The sequence below is a fragment of the Acomys russatus genome, chromosome X (assembly GCF_903995435.1).
Source record: "Acomys russatus chromosome X, mAcoRus1.1, whole genome shotgun sequence".
NCBI classification, from domain to species: Eukaryota; Metazoa; Chordata; class Mammalia; order Rodentia; family Muridae; genus Acomys; species Acomys russatus.
In genome coordinates this window covers 94,638,202-94,657,620 of record NC_067169.1, presented here as the reverse complement: position 1 = coordinate 94,657,620, position 19,419 = coordinate 94,638,202, and positions in this window count along the sequence as shown.

The following is a 19,419-nucleotide window of genomic DNA, read 5'->3' as shown; positions in this document are numbered from 1 at the left end:
TATGGGCAGTTTCTAGGTGGGGGTAGTCCCAGGCCTTCACTGCCACTGACTTACCCTTTTCCCCACTTTCAGAGATGGCAGCTCTCCACAGGGACTTGTATAACAGCTGGAAAGGACTTTAGCTCAGCCCTGGCAGGAGGATGGCTGCTGGGTTGTGGTCCTTACCAGAGGGCACAGTGCTGTGCACTCTGCCAGCGTCATGGGAAGGAAGTGCTGAGCTTGGACTTCGGGTAGAGTCTGCAGCAGCCCCAGCTGGAGAGGCAAGATTGACCTGCCTGTTTGTGCCGCAGACTGGACTCCCAGCCTTCCCGTCACTAGTAACAGGCAGACCTGAGAGCCCTGGCCAGTAGAGTGGAGTATGGAGAGCATATAGTGTAGTCCTGCTATGTTGTGCCCCAGGCCTAGAGTTCCATCCATTGCATACCAGATGTGGACCGAATGGGAACAGCTGTCAGTCTTCACCTGGGATTCTATTTCCCCCTGAAGAGACAATTTAGAGCAGGGATCATTATGCCTGCTCCACTGAAACTCAGTGAGGAGGGACCTGAGAAGGAAAAGCAGCTGAGGGCCACACACTTAAGTCCTTGGTCACCTCTTAAGAAAGCTTCTCTTTTGGGTGAGGAGTGTTTGAAATCAGTGTTGTCAATAAAAAAGAGGCCTGGTCTGAGTACTAGAGGGACCTGCACTTCAGATGGGATCTGGCCATCATCACCCTGTCCCAAACACCATACCTGTGACTCCAGAGCAATTCTTCAGAGTCCTGGATTCCGTAGTCCTGTCTAGAAAGGGAGAAAAGGATCCCAGAGGAATCAGAGTAAAGCTTTTGTGCCCGCAGGTGGGGCTAACCTAACCCCTTATATTTATAATTTTAATTTATAGTGACCACCTGGAGCAGATGCCTCTTGTATTGTTATGTACATAGTCTGTATCAGAGAGTTGTAAATAAGTTCTTCATGTATAATAAAAGAAGCCAGTTTTTGATCTTCAAAAAAATTTTTATCATAATTTATTCAGATTACATCCTGATTGTTATCCCCTCACTTGTATCTTCCTGTTCATGTCTGCACTTCTTTATCAGAAATGACTGTATCCTAGTTATGATCTCCTCTCTATAGATAAGATTTATTGAACTATCAATCAGAATTGCCCTTACTTTCTGGAAAGATTTATTTTAAAACAAGCACATAGTATATGTTCTCTCTTAAAGCATTGAGCAATAAATCCAAACTTAAACTACAGCTACGATACTGGTAGTCTTTGCAGAAGGACAGTTATAAGATAAACATTTCTTCATTAGCCTGTAACATATTGACTGAGTCAGTCAAGTAAATAACGAAGTGCCACAATTGGTGAGCTAGTCCTAACACAGGCTTTTCAGAGGACAGAGGACTTTGTAGTGACCCTATGATGCTTGTATCATTACAGACTGTTCCCAACTTAGCATGGCTTGATTTAGGGTTTTTGAAATTATGCTGGTTCAAAAGTGATACATAGTCAGTGGAAATCATTCGCTAAATTTTTAATTTTAACATTCTTCTTGGCTAGCGAGTATGTGGAATTTATTAGAGTGACTTACAGACTATGGTCTGAGTAGTTCAACAATGGCTGTCTCCAGACAAAACCTAAATCAAGCCATACTAAGTTGGGAACATGTGTGTGTGTGTGTGTGTGTGTGTGTGTGTGTGTGTGTGTGTGTGTGTCTGTGTGTATCTGTGTCTGTCTGTGTGTGTCTGTGCTCATTATATCATCTCTGTTCCTTTAGAAAATCCTGACTGATCTACACACACACACATGAAATACATCTTTTTAAAAACAAACAACAAAAGAAATCACTCTTAATTTCACTATACAGAAATAAGCACTATATAAATTGATATGTAGCTCTGTTTCCTTTTTCTGTGTTGTCGAGAAGATGTAATTCTTTTCTTTTCTTGATAGAATACTTTTTATAATCAAGCTAATGTAAATAAGACTATATATTTTCCATTTAGTGTGTCATCCCTGGACAAATGGAAAAAATTAAGTCTGTCATTTCTTTAACAGTAAAGCTAGTAAATTTCTGTACAATGTCAAAAGGAAAACTGTGACTCTGTTTTGGAATATCCACAGCATAATTATTTTTAAAACTTCAAGTTAAATATGTAAATATATTTGTTTATAAATATATAAATTTTTATTAAATCTTTTTTTATAAAAGATCAGTACCAGTAGTATGATATATATCAATCTAGCAATGGCTTTTGAGATCAGTAGCTATTTGGATATGTATCCTCTGCATTTACATAAAGTGCACATCTGTAACTCTCATGCTAAGGAAACAGAACCAGGCACTTATCCATAGCTCCATGGCCAACTGATGTATCTAACATAATGTATAAAAAGTTTAGTGAGGCACTGTCTCAAAATTTAAAGTGGAGAGTGTCTACGGAAGAATCCCCATCCATGTCAACCCCTGGACTCTTCACATACAAACAGATGTATGAACCCAACAAAATAGACACATTTTTTAAGATTATAAAGAGGCCAAGTGTGGTGGTGCATGCCTTTAGTCCCAGCACTCAGGAGGCAGTGGCAGACGGATCTCTGTGAGTTTCAGGCCAGTCTGGTCTACAAAGCGAGTCCAGCACAGCCGGCTACACAGAGAAACCCTGTCTTGGAAAAAAAAAACAAAAAAAAATTGCAAAGTTCTATTACTGTTGTCATATCTGGCACTATTGTTTAACTAGCTTCTCAACTATTGTCTAGAAAAAATCATACTACAGAAAATATTTTTTAAAACCAACTTTGATAAAGCAAGTCACTTCTATCTATCATAAAACTGGTACAAAACCTATTTTGAACTCACACAGGCCTGATGCAGTATTCTCCTACATACATAATTTAAAAGGCATTATTTGAGAGTTGGTTCCTCTAGCAAATTGTAACACAGCCACCAAGAAATGAACTCCTTGCCGCATGGAGGTCTCAGTGATGGAAAGCAGCCTCCCCAACGCTCATTCCTAGAGGCCCATTCCCTCTAAGAGCTAGTAGGGCAGGGAGCCCCCCTCTCCCCACTGACACACCAACTCACAACCTCAAGGAAGCCAGAGGCTAAAGGGCCTGGTAGGAAGAGGACAGCCAGTATGAGAGGGCTTTCTCACAGGGAGGGGAGGGCGGTGGCCCAGCACATTATGACCCTGCCCCCTCTTCCCATCCTGCTGAAGTCTTTTCTTTGATGTCACCACCTCTGCCAAGAACTCCCCAGGCTAGCAGTTAAGATGTGGGCACCTTTGCAGCCAGAGTTCCTCCAATGGCTTCTTTTCCAAAGTGCGAGCAGTCTTCTCTGGAGTTTCACCCAGGTTCACTACAAGTTAGTCAAATCTTCTTACCCTTCATCCCACCCTTCAAGGCCAGCATTTGGTAAGGGAGAGTGGCTACATGTTCCTGGATGGTAAACCTAGCTCATTTTCCTAGAGAGACAAAAGGCTAACTGCCTCTCTTACTGTTACTGTGGGCCTACTTAGCTTGAACAGAAATACAGCTCTGGACGTCTTATTGTGCCTTTATATCCTGAGAGGAACTGCTCACAATAGCTGCATGACTTTCCTGATAATAGAATAAGATGTAACTAAACATGTTTCAATGCACATTGCACACAAAATGTCTCTTTTTTCTAATACCATGGATTTGCTTCTTCATAATGCTATATTTTCAATTGAATTGGTTTTATTCCAATCTTAATCTCAGAGTGACCATTTTATTTAAAGAGATGTCCTTTGCCAGGGTACTCCTGGTACGTAACTCCTGCATTTCTGTCTCCATTTTGTCATCTGCTGAGTGATTTTCTTGGTAACTTTCTATTAATAATTTATTGAGTAATTAACAAAACTCTGCTCCAGGATGAAGAGATTATAAGTTACATTTTTAATGTTCACAGATGCATTCTGATGGAGTTTCAGCTTCTCTGTAGATTCCTTAAGGTTTTAAATATAACAAGCAAATAAAAATTTGTTCTATAGTCCATCTTATGCTGTGACAAGGGCTGAGAAAGTGAACTAGGATATTGAAACACAGAAATGAAGGTTGTCACACTAGCAAAAAGTTCTTTGTCTTTGTCTCTCTCTGTCTGTCTTTGTGTCTCTGTCTCTGTGTGTGTGTCTCTCTGTCTCTGTCCCTCTCTATCTCTGTCTCTCTGTCTGTGTCTATCTGTCTGTCTGTCTGTCTGTCTGTCTCTCTCTCTCTCTCTCTCCCCCCCTCTCTCTCTTTCTCTCTCTCTCTCACACACACACACACACACACACACACACACACACACACACACACACACACATGAAAGCCATAAGTCAATCATGGATATCATTCTTCAGACACCATACAACTTGGCTTTTTTGAGACCAGATCTCTCACTACATGGAGCTGGCCAAGTAGGTTAGGCAGGCTGGTCAATGAGTTCCAAGGTTCCACTTGTCTCCGATTCCCTGAAGCTGCCCAGCCTAATCTGAGGCTAATCTTAAAGCCAATTTTGTAAAAAAAAAAAAAAAAAAAAAGTCACTTTGAGAATCATGGGGCTACTATGCTCAAGAAACAAACCATGACACACAATGCAGAAGGGAAAGGGGGGTAACGATTAGATATTTAATTTGGTCAAAAGACATGTAACTGGGCTCAAAACAGTAGTTCAGTTTAAGGTCCTTGTTTGTTTCAAACACTACAGCATGTTTTACCTCAATGTTTATATTCTTCCATGTTAAATGAGTCTTTATAATGACAAGTGATAGGTTTTAGAATACTTGGACTCCTACAAGATCCGCCCATAGTCTAAGGAGAACTGTTTCTTTTTCTTCCTTGGTAGTAGTTTGAAACTACAAAAATTACTACTACATCTATATATTAATCACTTAACTTTCTAAATGTATACCTTTCTCTATGTTACATTTCTAAGTGTGCATTTTAGTCTCCCTATATGTATCCACAACAGTCTGCAGAAGTAGTTCATTACTTTAGATTTCACTATGTGATGTCCCATCTATACCCTTTTAGAAACTTGCGTAGTTTTTCACAAGCATGGCCAATCTTGGTCTCTCTGTGACTGCTGACCATTACAGCCTTTGTCATCCCAATCAGTCTACTTATGAGAGTGTCATCCAGTGAAGTAAGCTTGGTCCTACTTTAGGTGAGCTTCAGATAAGTCTCTGTGGCTTTAGACCAGTGTGTCTCAAGCCTTATTGTGCACAAAATCCCCTGAGGAGCTGGCCCATAGCCCCAGAGTGGTTGATCCTATAAGTCTTGGGTAGAGGCCAAGAATGCCCACAAAAAATGTAATAATGCATTTATAAGAACTAAGTCAAAGACTGCATTGGTCTCAGAAATACTGTGTTTTCTCTAGATAGGCTGGGCCACCCACAAAACTTCCCTCAAAACTATTCACTAGATTAACACTGTATAGTAGCCATATAATCCAATTTACATGTAGAAATGTATCTCTTCCAAGAGCCATTCTAAGAAATAAAAGGAAACTGACAACATTGAAATGCTGTATCTTTATTTACCACATTCATTATTATTTTATCATGTCTACAGTATATTAATCTACAGTATTTTTTACAACTACATTACATGTGAAATCAAACCAGCCATATTTCAAATGGTTAGTAACTACAGGTAGTTAGTGACTAATGCAGTGAATAGCACAGTTAGCAAGGCTGTTCCCATCTCTCTCTTCTGAAAACTCATTTTAAATGTGTTTTAAATGTGGCATTTCTATTTACTTTGAGTAATGACAAGCTGTCTTAAAATCAAGTTTACATTTCATTGAGGAAAAGTTTGCTAAATGGGAAAGAGATTTGGATCATGATTATTAAAATAAAATTTCTATATTAATTAAAATTATTCTTAACATTGCCTAACATGGTCAAGTATGTTTGTAACAAATAAGAGAAAAGGCAGTTGTCTTTTATACCATTTTGGGTGTGATGAACTTTGGAATGATGTCAACATTAAAACTTCCATGGCCTTCCAAGAAATGAAACCCTTAAATAACAGTGACCCACAGATTCTTCTTCTCCTTCTTCTTTCATTCCTCCTAACTGAAAGAGCAAATGAGAAAAAACGAGCAATTAAACATTAATCAGGATCGGTGATTTTCCAAATGTAAGGCAGTAAGAAGCTGTACATGTGGACATTACGTTATGTGATCGTATAGTAAATCTGAACCAATAGAGAATACATTTTCCTCTTGTAACTTGTATATATCAGAGTGTTTCTAGATTTTGATCCTATGATCTCAATCTTGGTAAACACCAGAAAGATCTCTATGCATATGTCTGCATGCATATGGCATTGCTGTGGTGTTTACGTGAGAGATAATTCTGGCATTAAACAAACAAACAAACAAACCTTCCAGACTCTTCGTTTCCATTACTGCAATGTAAAAAGGAGGCTGTCATAAAATAATAATAAAATGTTGATTCTTTAAATATGCTTAAAACCAAGATATACCTTAGAGTTTACTTGACAATTTAATTATAATCATACAATTACAAATAACAAAGGAAGAAGTTAAATAATCTGTATTTTTGGAAGATAAGATTATATAAACACCAAAAGGCTGAAGATTTGGGTGACTATTCAGGTAGAAAACTGTCTCTGTCATCTTTTCATTTGGAAAGCTACTAACCTGCACTCCCGGCATACTCAAATAATTAAGTTTATTCCTTCTCAAGTCTCTAAGGGAGTTGAAGACCAGGTAGGTTAGTTTTACAATTATGCTTAATTGTTTAGGGGTTAAGATGTTTTTAGGTCTAGATAGGTGTTTTAAGTTGATAATGACAAGATGTGATGGAGAGGAAGGATAGCCGGTTACCAAGAAGAGACTTGATACTCTATGAGCATATACAGGGGGAGGTAATCCCCCTCAGGAACAGCCATAGGGGAGGGGAATAAGGGGAAAATGGGAGGGATGGAGGAATGGGAGGATACAAGGGATGGGATAACCATTGAGATGTAAGAAGAATAAATTAATAAAAAAGAAAAAAAAAGAGACTGATTTACATTCAGAAATTTAGGCACACCAAGGTAGGAAAGATGTCTTCTTCAAGGTTGTCAAATATAAACAGCCAAAACACTAAGAATGTAACATTTATATAATTCCTGATTGTGTCATGGTTCTTCTTGCTATAGGCAATCTATTGTGTGTGTGTGTGTGTGTGTGTGTGTGTGTGTGTGTGTGTATGTAATAATATGAATGTATATGTTAAAAACAAATAAATAATTTTTTAAAAGAAAAGAAAAAAATTTTGTGTGGTTTTGGTTTTGGTTTTTCAAGACAGAGTTTCTCTGTGTAGCCTTGACTATCCTGGACTTGCTTTGTAGACCAGACTGGCCATGAACTCACAGCGACCCACCTGCCTCTGCCTCCCAAGTGCTGGGATTAAAGGTGTGCACCACCACAACCCAGCAAGAAAAAAATTTTTTTAAAGATTATATAAACAAAAGGCCCCAATTTTGTTGCTCATTATATGTACATTCAGAAAAGTATCAAGATACAAAGTCAACATGGTCAAATCAGTCAGTTTTTTATATGCTAGCAAACAAACTTTCTGAAAAACTGATTAAGAAAGCAATTCCATTCATAAGAGCCTCAAACAAAATAACAAAATTAGAAATAAACCTAAACAAGGTGAATGACCTACAACAAAACTACAAAAGACTGAAGAAAGAAACTTAAGCAAACACTATAAGACAGAAAGATGTTCCATTCTTGGGTGAAAGAAGGAGGGAGGGTAGGAACGGAAAGAAACAAGTGAGGGGATAACAATTGGATGTAATCTAAATAAGTTGTAATTTTTTTAAGGACAATAAAAAAGAAAGATGTTCCATTCTCATATATCAGCACAATTGAGACTGTTATACAACTGATCTGTAGACTCAATGAAATCCTCACAACTCCAATGCTGTTCTTTATAAAACTTTTTTTAAAGCCCAAAAATCAACATAGAAGTATAAAAGAGCTACAATAATCCTAAGCAGAAAGCCTATTACTGGAAGTATCATAACCCAGAACTCAAATTAAACTACAAAGACATAATAACAAAACCAGAATGGTACTGGCACAAAAATAGACATGTGGGAGAAAAACTCAAACTACTAAAGCCACATGAATTTCAATAAGGTCACCCAAAATATTCATTGTAGAAAAGACCGCCTCTTCAAAAATGGGCACTGCAAAACTGGATGTCTACATATGGATGAATGAAGACAGATCCTTGTTTCTATAGCCTGTATGAAAATCAATTCCAAACATATCAAAAGCCATTGTGTAAGGGCTGAAACTTTTCAGTTGCAAGAGGAAAACACTACGAGATATAAGGATAGGCAAGGTCAATCCAAAACAGACTCACAAAGCTCAGGAAATACTAGGAATTGGAAAAACTAGGGTTGCATCAAATTCAAAATCTTCTGCACCACAAAGGAAGCAACAGAACAGAAAGTAGCCCATGAATGGGAGAAAATCTTTGGCAGCTATACACCTGAAATATGACTTATGTTTAGAATACATAAAAGACCCAAGTACTGTGAAACACATATAACACAACAGAAACCATCCAAGCAATGATTTGGCAAATGAACTGGAAGAAACTTTCTTGTGAGAAGAAATACAAATGGCCTGTAAATATATTGCAAAACTTATTTATATCTTTAGTCACCAGGAAATTGAGTATCAAAACTACTGTCAAATCATTGAGATTTCATATCCCCCGCCCCAGGGAGAATAGGATGTTCTCAAAAGAACAAGTTCTGGGAAGAATGTTAGAAGAAAGAAGTCTTACAACACTACTGGGGATGTAAATTAGTACCACCATTATGAACAGTATGGAGAGCCCTCAAAACCCTATAAAAAGAACTATTTGGAGGAGGAAGGTGACCAGCAGGAGAGAATGATTGGGGAGTGATGAATAGGATAAAAGTACAAGGATGCACATGTGTGAATGTATCAAAAATGAAACCAATTAGTATGCTAACTAAAAAGGTTAATTGAAAATATCATACTATGAATCTTTCCATTGTTTGACTAATATAAAAGAGAAACATCTACAACTAAAGACACACTTAGCACCCATTAAAGGTGGTTCTACTTAACATTCCACCATTTTTGCTATTTGACAGTACTCATAAGAGCCACTATTTCTAGTTAATATGTAAAGCTGCAACCTGAAGCCTAGTACCAGAGGCCCAACTAGTACCTGCCTCAGCGATTTATGCTGCTGCTTCCAGGAACTGTTTTCTAAATAGGTACTGGTGTAAGTCTGATAGAAGTGCTTGGCCAATGGCATTTACTATTTTTGGTAGCCTAAGACTAGAAGAAAAACAATCTTGGAAGAGCCAATGAGGAGCTATGACATGGGGCGTGTTGAAACAGTGTGATTGATTTTACTGTGCATGTTACTATTCTGGGAACAATGTAGATTAAATCGAATTTTGTTCTAAATGTCAAGAGTGTTCTTAGTTTACTTGAATGTAGTGAGTAATGAAGCTCCAAATAACAAGAAAATGCAGGAAGACTGAGTAACACACAAAACAGTACGCAGATACCTGGGCTGTGGCTGTCCTGCTGGCTTTTCTCAGGTGGCTTAGGTCTGATGATTGCCTTGCCCACCTTCTGCTCCTTCTTTCACTGTCTCATCTCCAGTATTTTTATGCACGTCCTCCCAATTGTCATACTTACATCTCATTGCTAGAGTGAAGAAAAACACAAATGTCCCAATAAATCAGTCCTGGACAAAATAACGTAACTCAAAGCTAGTAGCAGCATCCATACTCTCCTCTCAGGTGAAGCAATGGGATAGATCTAAGAAAGTGACAGCTGGGCTGCTTCCTGCTCTTGATATTGCCTACACTGTCTTTTACATTTCTGCTGCATGATCATTTCCATAGTCATGTTTCTCCATGCTTCCCAGTAAGTCTCTCAGTCAATACTATCAATAAACTTCTCCATTGATGAAGAAGGAATCAGAGTCATTGGAGCTGGTGGCAATCTCCAGACTTGGGTAGAGCATTGCAGGGAATATGATTATTTGCTTCAGATAAAGTCTACAGGAAAGCTGTCTGTATCCTCAAACCATTTCATATTCTTGTCCCACTAAGTGCTCCTGAACCAGTTCGTCATTTGGTGAACCAACTTTCTAAGAATCTTTGCACTTTTCTATATAAGAAAAAAAAAAGTGCAAAAGTCACAAACCAAATTGAAGCACAGCAGTTTTGATTGTTCTTGAGCCTTCCTTTTCTTTTCTGCCAAGCTTCCTCCTGAATACCAGCTTTCCACTGACATTCATGTGTGAGCCCATAAATTGCCCTGAGAATCTCTGCTGTCTTATTTAACATGGCTTGGTAGAGAGCAGTAGATACTCCCTCAAAACTGCAAAGGTGTTTAGTGAACTGAGATTTTATTCCAGCACATCCAGCCTTACACTGGAGGAGATCACACCATCATTTCCCAATCTGAGATCAGCGCTGGGTATGGCCAATATCCAGTACCTCTACAGAGGCTGCCTAAGAAAACCTACAGCATCCCTGCCTCTGTGTACCATCTTGTGAACTCATTTCCCACTTCCCACCTCCAACCACTGCCTTCCACTTCATGCTTGGTGGGGAGAGCCCCCTTTTGATTACTTACCCCTTACATCTGAGATCTCCTCAAGGTTCTCTTCCATCACATCGATGATAGATCCCACAGAAGCATCTTCCACTGCAATATTGCCATTTGACTCCTGGTCCACTGTATTCAAGGAGGCCATCTGGGGCATGTCAAGGTCGCGGCCCAATCTGATGCTCAGGCCTGTACCCAGGCCCACACCAAGGCTTAAACCAAAACCCGGGTTTAAACCCAGGCCCAAGACCAAACCCAGGCTCAGGCCTAGGCCAAAGCACAGGATCAGGTACAGAAAGAAGCCTTGAATAGTGTCCTTCTGGGAAACTGCTCTCGCTCTTCGCCTCTGGGGAAAACGGCCTGAGCCATTAAATGTATGGAAGCGAGGTCGCATGATTGGAGATTACGGTTGGGCTGAATCAGAATGTAGTAGCTGTCCAGATGCAACACAGAAGGGAGAGGACCAGATCCAGAAGCATGAAAAGAAACCAAACATAGAGAAATTACAGACGTGCAAATCCGATCCCGTCTATTACTGCCAGAGCCCAATCTTCCTCCTTCTCTGAGGGCCCAATATCCCAGGCTTCCTCAGTCTCACTGACATTCTGGTCTCTGGCTAAAACTAAGACTGCTGACCTACTCCCTCCTTGGACTAGTACTTGGCCTCTGTGTTCTCCTACAGACAGTATTGGCTTTTCTGTCCACAGATGCTCCCTTGCACAGCTATAGGCCATAAATTGCCCCACTTAAAATAGAATCTCTTTTTTTATTATTATTAATTTATTCTTGTTACATCTCAATGTTTATCCCATCCCTTGTATCCTCCCATTCCTCCCCCCCCCATTTTCCCATTATTCCCCTCCCCTATGACTGTTCCTGAGGGGGATTACGTCCCCCTATATATTCTCATAGGGTATCAAGTCTCTTCTTGGCTACTTGCTGTCCTTCCTCTGAGTGCCACCAGGTCTCCCCCTCCAGGGGACATGGTCAAATGTGAGGCACCATAGTACTCAACCTATCCCACATCCTCTCCCTACACCACCTTTGCCCACCCACTACCCAAGTTCCTGCTGGATTCACCTGGCCATTTTGACCCTCTTGGGACTTGTCTTGGTCCCATGAGATAGGCATGACAATAGATCCTTCAGGAAAGCTGCAACTGGGAATTGACATCCAGGGATATGATTAGCAGTACCCACCACTGTTAAGAATGTAGCCAGGAAGCTACTGTAGAGAACAGGTCAACACTCAGGAATAAGGACAGAGGAAAGCTCAGACAAACAGAACAATGAGAGGATAAGAGTGGTATCTGTGCAGACCCTATAGGAAAAACAGAGACCCCATTCAAGGAGGAACCAATTTAGGGTTGGCCTCAGAAGAACCTTTCAATGGAATGAGATCGTGAAGTTTTAACAAAGATCATCTATCCAAACCTACATTGCCAAGTCCATATGCTTATATCAGTTGGGGTTATCATATCTACAGGCAGCATGCTCTGGTTTCCCCCAAAGTCAAGACTGACACACTTACTAACCAATAATAAGTGACACAGACATAAGGTTCTACTATTACTCAGAATCAGCTACTTTTTTCAGACTTTGTTTATCATCACCTGTACCCTTTAATTTTATGGCCATCCTGCCATTATATTTATATTTACAGGCAAAAGCATAATGGTTCAAGGTAAACATGACCAACTGAGCAATGCATCCACCAATTGCTAACTACTAATGGATTCTGCAAGCAGGAATAGTCATAAAAATGTTTGTGTGGCTCAAGAGAGAAAATCAGCTATGGTGGGTAGGATCTGCAAGGGAGATACCTTGGTGTATAGAAAAGTACTCAGCTGGAGACATCTCAGCTTGCTGCAGAAACTAGAGGAGCAGCTGTCAATAAACAGAAGTGTCAGGTGGATTCAGATTAAGAAAGCAGTTTGAAAGTGGCAGAGGAGTGTATTGCACATGGATAGGGTGCACACGCACACATATTTGTCCAGGACAGCTATCTAGATCATTGGGCAGAGTGTAGGATGGGCTTTTAAAGCAGATGCACTCATAAATGCTTCATTAAAACCTTTGCCCAGAAAAATAAATTTTCTACCTTCAAAACAAACATTGAGGTAGTAGCAGAGTTAGCATAGTATGTGGTACATTTATTATTTTATTTTTATTCTATAAAGGTGTACTTATACTTTAAATTGTACTTTTGTTCTTTATAGGTTCTATTATTCTATCTTATCAGGAAAAGGTTTATATGTGACCTTGCTTTTCTCTATATCTAATATTGCATATGTTTTCTGCTGGTTTTCATATTTCTAATCCATATACTTTCCTTTTCATCCTTAGTTTACCTCTTTCCCCCTTTCACATTCACTTCTCATTTCACTAACTTAAACATTAAACTATGCTTTCCCCAACCAGAGTACCTTACTGCTACTGTCTCTGAACTCAATAAGGAATGCAAAGTTAAATGAAGTTTTTCCCCTATAGCTAGCACTAAGACTGCTGCCAAACTATCACAGTTGTTACTGCAGCTGGCTTTCTCCTTGAAAAAATGAAAGATCAGAGGACACATGCATCCCAACAGATGTGCATAACACAACAAAGAAATACAAAAAGAGCCATGAGACAGCATTCTATTATGACACTTCCACAAGGTGACAGCTTCTCGATACTATAAAAGAAAGATAAGGACAGAGCTGAGATGCAGGATAAGCATTTCAGATTCCTACTTTAAAAGTGATCAACAATTCCACACTTCAATCAAATAAACAGATAGAGAAGTCAATTCAAGATGTACACATGAAAGTTACTAAATAAATTCAGGGCCTATACAAGAAATAAAGAGGATAAAATAATTAGCAACTTGGAGGAAAAATTTAAACACATAGAGGAACAGTTCAGCATGGAAACTGAGATGCTGAAAAGTACCTAATAGATATTCTGAAACTGAAATAATCAACCAGTTAAATAAATTTTTAAAAAACCAACAGAAGGCAAATAAAACCAAATAGGACAAAACTCTAGAATAGACAGTCACACACACACACACACACACACACACACACACACACATACAGAGAGAAATAGAGAAATATATTTAAATAAATACATGTAGTAAAAATTTTAAAAGTAATGAACATAAGAAAATTTTCCAAAAAGTTTTAGATTCATTCAACCTATTTAATAAAATTATAGCTGAGATAGAAATGTAGAGAAAGAGACAAACATCCAAACATGGGCAAACATTTATAACCCTAAATGGATATGATCAAAAAAGAATATCACCAGGCTATATCAAAATCATGATGTCAAAAATACAAAGCAAAGAGACTTGATACCCTATGAGCATATAAAGGGGGAGAAAGTCCCCCCTCAGGAACAGTCATAGGGGAGGGGAGTAAGGGGAAAATGGGAGGGAGGGAGGAATGGGAGGATACAAGGGATGGGATAACCATTGAGATGTAACAAGAATAAATTAATAAAATAAAATAAAAAAATACAAAGCAATGGAAACCATTAATATGATGTCATAGTTGTGCTCAAAACGAATGAAGTAGACTGCAAAAGAAATATAGTCAAAAGAGATATTTTCATTAAGTATTAAGAAAGAGAAAATGCATCAAGAAAATATAAATATTTTATATTTCTCCACAGAATCTTAAGGCTCCTAATTCCATTAAATAAATGCTTAACAGGCACAAAAAGCCACATAGGACTTGATAAAATAATAGTGGAGGACTTCGATATCTTACTTCACATCCACACAAGTCTTTCAAAAACTAAAAAAATCAGCAAAGAAACTTCAAATAAGAAATATACAGTCAGATCTGGGCCCAGGGGTCCCGCTCAAACTATGGCTCCAGCCAAGGATAATACAGGCCGTAAACTTCAAACCCCTACCCAGATCTAGCCAATGGACAGGACATTCTCCACAGTTGAGTGGAGAGTGGGGACTGACTTTCACACGTACTCTGGTGCCTCATATTTGACCATGTCCCCTGGATGGGGAGACCTGGTGGCACTCAGAGGAAGGATAGCAGGTTACCAAGAAGAGACTTGATACCCTATGAGCATATACAGGGGGAGTAAGTCCTCCTCAGTCACAGTCATAGAGGAAGGGAGTAAGGGGAAAATGGGAGGGAGGGAGGAATGGGAGGATAGAAGGGATGGGATAACAATTGAGATGTTATATGAATAAATAAATAAATAAATAAATAATTTTTTTGACGAGAAATAAAGAACGTTTATCTGTGTAAAGACATGGGAACAAAGTCGCTGTCCTCATAAAATACACATTCAAATAAGGTGGTGTGTGGCTAGTCGTATGCTAACTTGACACAGCTAGAGTCATCTGAAAGGAGAAAAACCTCAGATGAGACCCAGCTGTAAGGCATTTTCGTAATTAGTGATTGATGGGGAGGGCTCAACCCATTGTGAGTGGTAACATCCCTAGGCTGCTGGTCCTGGGTTCTATATAAAAAAAAAAAAAAAACCAAGCTGAACAATCTGTGGGGAACAAGCCAGTAAGCAGCATCCTCCATGGCCTCTGCATCAGGACCTGCCTCCAGGTTCCTGCCCTGTTGAGTTCCTTCGACAATGAGCAGTGATGAGGAAGGGTAAGCTTTGTTAATATTTTCATCATTGGGACTGGCACATAAAATTAGCAATAATAACTTTTATTAAATAAGTGAATAAATGAGAACGTTAGGACCTTATATGTGTCCAGTTCTCCATCCATTACTGTTTTCTTGCTTTTTGGAGAAACAAATTTTAAAACTCCTTTAAATTTTAGCTTTCTCATTGTTATGTCAAGCCAAAGTAGTCCAATCAGAAATAAAGTCCATGCAAAATAAAAAAAAAAAAAGACATGGGAACAAGTACAGTCTGGTGATGCCTTCTTCCAAGCGTAATGTACATACCGGTACTGCATTATTACCTTGGGGTCAACAAAGACATGCCTTAAACATAAATCTAGATATGTCATCATCTTTCTGTGTCACATGAGCTTAATTCTTCTTTTTGAACTTATTTTATGTATCTAACTTGTCTCTTTTTTTTATTAATTTATTCTTGTTACATCTCAATGTTTATCCCATCCCTTGTATCCTCCCACTCCCCCCCCCCATTTTCCCATTATTCCCCTCCCCTATGACTGTTCCTGAGGGGGATTACCTCCCCCTATATATTCTCATAGGGTATCAAGTCTCTTCTTGGCTACATGCTGTCCTTCCTCTGAGTGCCACCAGGTCTCCCCCTCCAGGGAACATGGTCAAATGTGAGGCACCATAGTACGTGAGAAAGTCATATCACACTCTCCACTCAACTGTGGAGAATATTCTGACCATTGGCTAGATCTGGGAAGGGGTTTAAAGTTTACCTCCTGTATTGTCCTTGGCTGGTGCCTTAGTTTGAGCGGGACCCCTGGGCCCAAATCTGCCTATCATATTGTTTCTACTTGTAGATTTCTAGGACCCTCTGTATCCTTTTATTTTGCTATTCTCCCATGCGTCTCTCATTTAGAGTCCCAATAGGATGCCCTCCCCTCTGTCCCAGTTTCCTGGTAAGTGAAAGGCTTTCGTGGGACATGCCCCTTGGGCTAGTATGCAGATATAAGTGAGTATATACCATTTGAGTCTTTCTGCTTCTGGGTTAACTCACTCATTATGATCATTTCTAGCTCAATCCATTTATCCACAAATTTCGGGAATTCCTTGTTTTTAATAGCTGAGTAGTATTCCATAGTGTATATGTACCACAGTTTCTTTATCCACTCTTCTACTGAGGGACACTTAGGCTGTTTCCATGTTCTGGCTATTATGAATAAGGCTGCTATGAACATGGTTGAGCAAAGTTTCTTGTTGTGTGTTGGAGCATCTTCTGGGTATATTCCAAGGAGTGGAATAGCTGGGTCTTGAGGAAGCCCTATTCCCATTTTTCTGAGATAGCACCAGATAGATTTCCAAAGTGGCTGTACTAGTTTGCATTCCCACCAGCAATGAAGGAGTGTTCCTCTCTCCCCACATCCTCGCCAGCATGTGGTGTCGCTTGAGTAAATAAATAAATTTTTAAAAAGAAATATACAGTCTTCTCAGCAGGACATGAAACCTTCTTTGTATTTAATAACATTATAGACCACAAGCAAACCCTAATATGTACAAATTGTAATAGTTCTCTGAATCCTGTCAGACCATTGAGGACTAAAACTAAAAAGCAGCATCAAGAAACTTTAGAAACTATACGAAGATCTAGAGATTGCTTCATGTACTTTTGAAAGAACAGTAAGGAGGCAATTAAACAGTTTCTAGAATAAAATAAGACAAAGGTGCCCACTCTTTCCACTCTTACATAGTATAGTGCTCAGAGACTTAGCTAAAGCAATGAGAAAGATATAAAGAGGATGAAAAGGAGAAAGAAATCAAATTATACCTAGTTGGAGATGTCAAAATGTTATACTTTAAAACCCCACAATCTCTACTAGATAATGTTTAACAAGGAACAAAAATTCATTTGCATATAAAAGTCAGTACTTTTATATATACCAACAAAGAAAAATTAAGAAACACATCCCAGTCACAAGATCTTCAAAAACATGTAGAAATAAATTTCCTCAAGGAGGTAAAATATTTCTGCAATGAATTATTTTAGACACTAAAGAAAGAAGTTGGGAAAAAAGTAGAAAATCTATAAATATGAAAGGCCCTCCATTTTCTTAAATTGGCAGAATTAATATTGTGGATTAAAAAATAAACTACAGATTAAATGCAATCCTCATATAAATCTCTGTGTCATATTTAACATAAACTAGGAAAAAAATCATATGGAAACACAAAATACCACAGATAGCCAAAGCAATTCTAAGCAAAAAGAACACTGCTAAAGGTATCACTAAACTTGACCAAAAACTGCATTACAGACTGAGAGTGAAAAAGACACCTAGGTACCCACACAAAAACAGATGTGTAGAACAATAGAGCAGAATAAAGGATCCAGAAATAAACCCACATACCTATGAATACCTGGTTTTTGACAAATGTGTCTAAACTATATACTGGAAAAAATTACACACTGTTCAACAAATGATTTGGCCAAAATTATATATCTACCAGCAAAGGAATGAAATTAGACCCATGTATCTAACCATGCAGAAAATCCAATTCAGCATAGATCAAAGATCCTAATTTAAAACATGTGATCTAGAGAGATAGCTCAGTTAGTGAAATGCTTATCTCACAAGCATGAATACCTCAGCAGCAAACACATCAAAGTGTCAGGCATGATGTGGCATAAACCCAACCCCAACACTGAGTATATGAAGACAGGAAGATCCCTGGCCAGACACTCTCCATTAATTAAAAAATTCAAGGCAAAGGATGCTTCCTCTTTCATATCGGAGGAAGTGGAGGATATTCCTCAGGATGACACCTGCTTTAGTTAGTTTCTATTGTCATGACAAACTTCATGGGAGAAAGCAGAAGAGGAGGTAGGCAGACATGGCGCTTGGGTAGCAACTGAGAGCATACATCTAATCCTTAACTACAAGGAAGTAAGAGAGAGAGAGAGAGAGAGAGAGAGAGAGAGAGAGAGAGAGAGAGAGAGAGAGAGAGAGAGACAGAGAGAGAGACAGAGAGACAGAGAGAGACAGAGAGAGAGAGACAGAGAGAGAGAGACAGAGACAGACAGACAGACAGACAGACAGAGACAGAGAAACAGAGATATGGAGAGACAGGGAGATTGGGAATGAGAATGAGAGTGGTGTGGGGTTTTGAAATCTCAAAGTTCATCCCCAGTGACACATCTCTTCCAACAAGGTCACACCACTGAATCCTACCCAAACAGTTCCACCAACTGCATTTAAATATAAAAGCCTATGGGGGTATTCAAACCACTACAACTCTTAAGGTTGTCTTTGGCCTTAACACACATGCATGCACACCTCTACATAGGAACAGGTACACACACACAAGCACACACACATGCATTTCAAAAGAACCTGAGGTGGTGAAATATCTAAAGAAGAAAATATAGGAAAAACTCTTTAATATGTACTTCTGACATGGACTCTGGTGCCCACTCATTAATCACACCTGCCCTTGGCAAGGCAGCCCCACCAGGCCACAGAGGAAGAGGATGCAGGCAGTTCAGATGAGACTTGATAGGCTGAAATGATGATAGGGGAGGAGGGTTCCCTTTTTCTGAAGACTAGGGGATGGAGGGAGGGGGTATAGGAGGGAGGGTGGGACCGGGAGGTAACAAGGGAAGGGGGCTACAATCAGGATACAAAGTGAACAAATTTTAAAAAGTATAAAGGTTTAAAAAGAAAGCAAAAGAAGATGTAGAACTATACAGATGAGAACTTTTTAAATACAACCTCAGCAGCACAGGAAATATCCCAAAGAATTGACTCATGTGGTTACATGAAAGTAAAAAGCTGCTGTACAGCAAAGGAAATAGACACCAAACAGGATAATATTTTTCCAGCTATACTTTAAATAAGGTGTAAATACCTAGTCTATATAAAGAGCTACAAAAATTAAACCTCGTAGAAATCCAAAACTGTCTATGAATAAATGAACCAATGAACTGAGCAGTAGTTTCAAAAGAAGAAATGCAAATGGACAAATACCTATATTTAAAAGTGTTCATCTGTAGCCAGCATGGAAGTTCAAATTAAAACTACTCTGAGGTTCCATCTCACCTTTGTCAGAATGTCTATCATCAAGAACTTCCAAATAAATGGAAGTTCTGGCAAGCGTATATGGAAGGCAAAAGTCTTACCTGGTGTTCGCAGGGGCG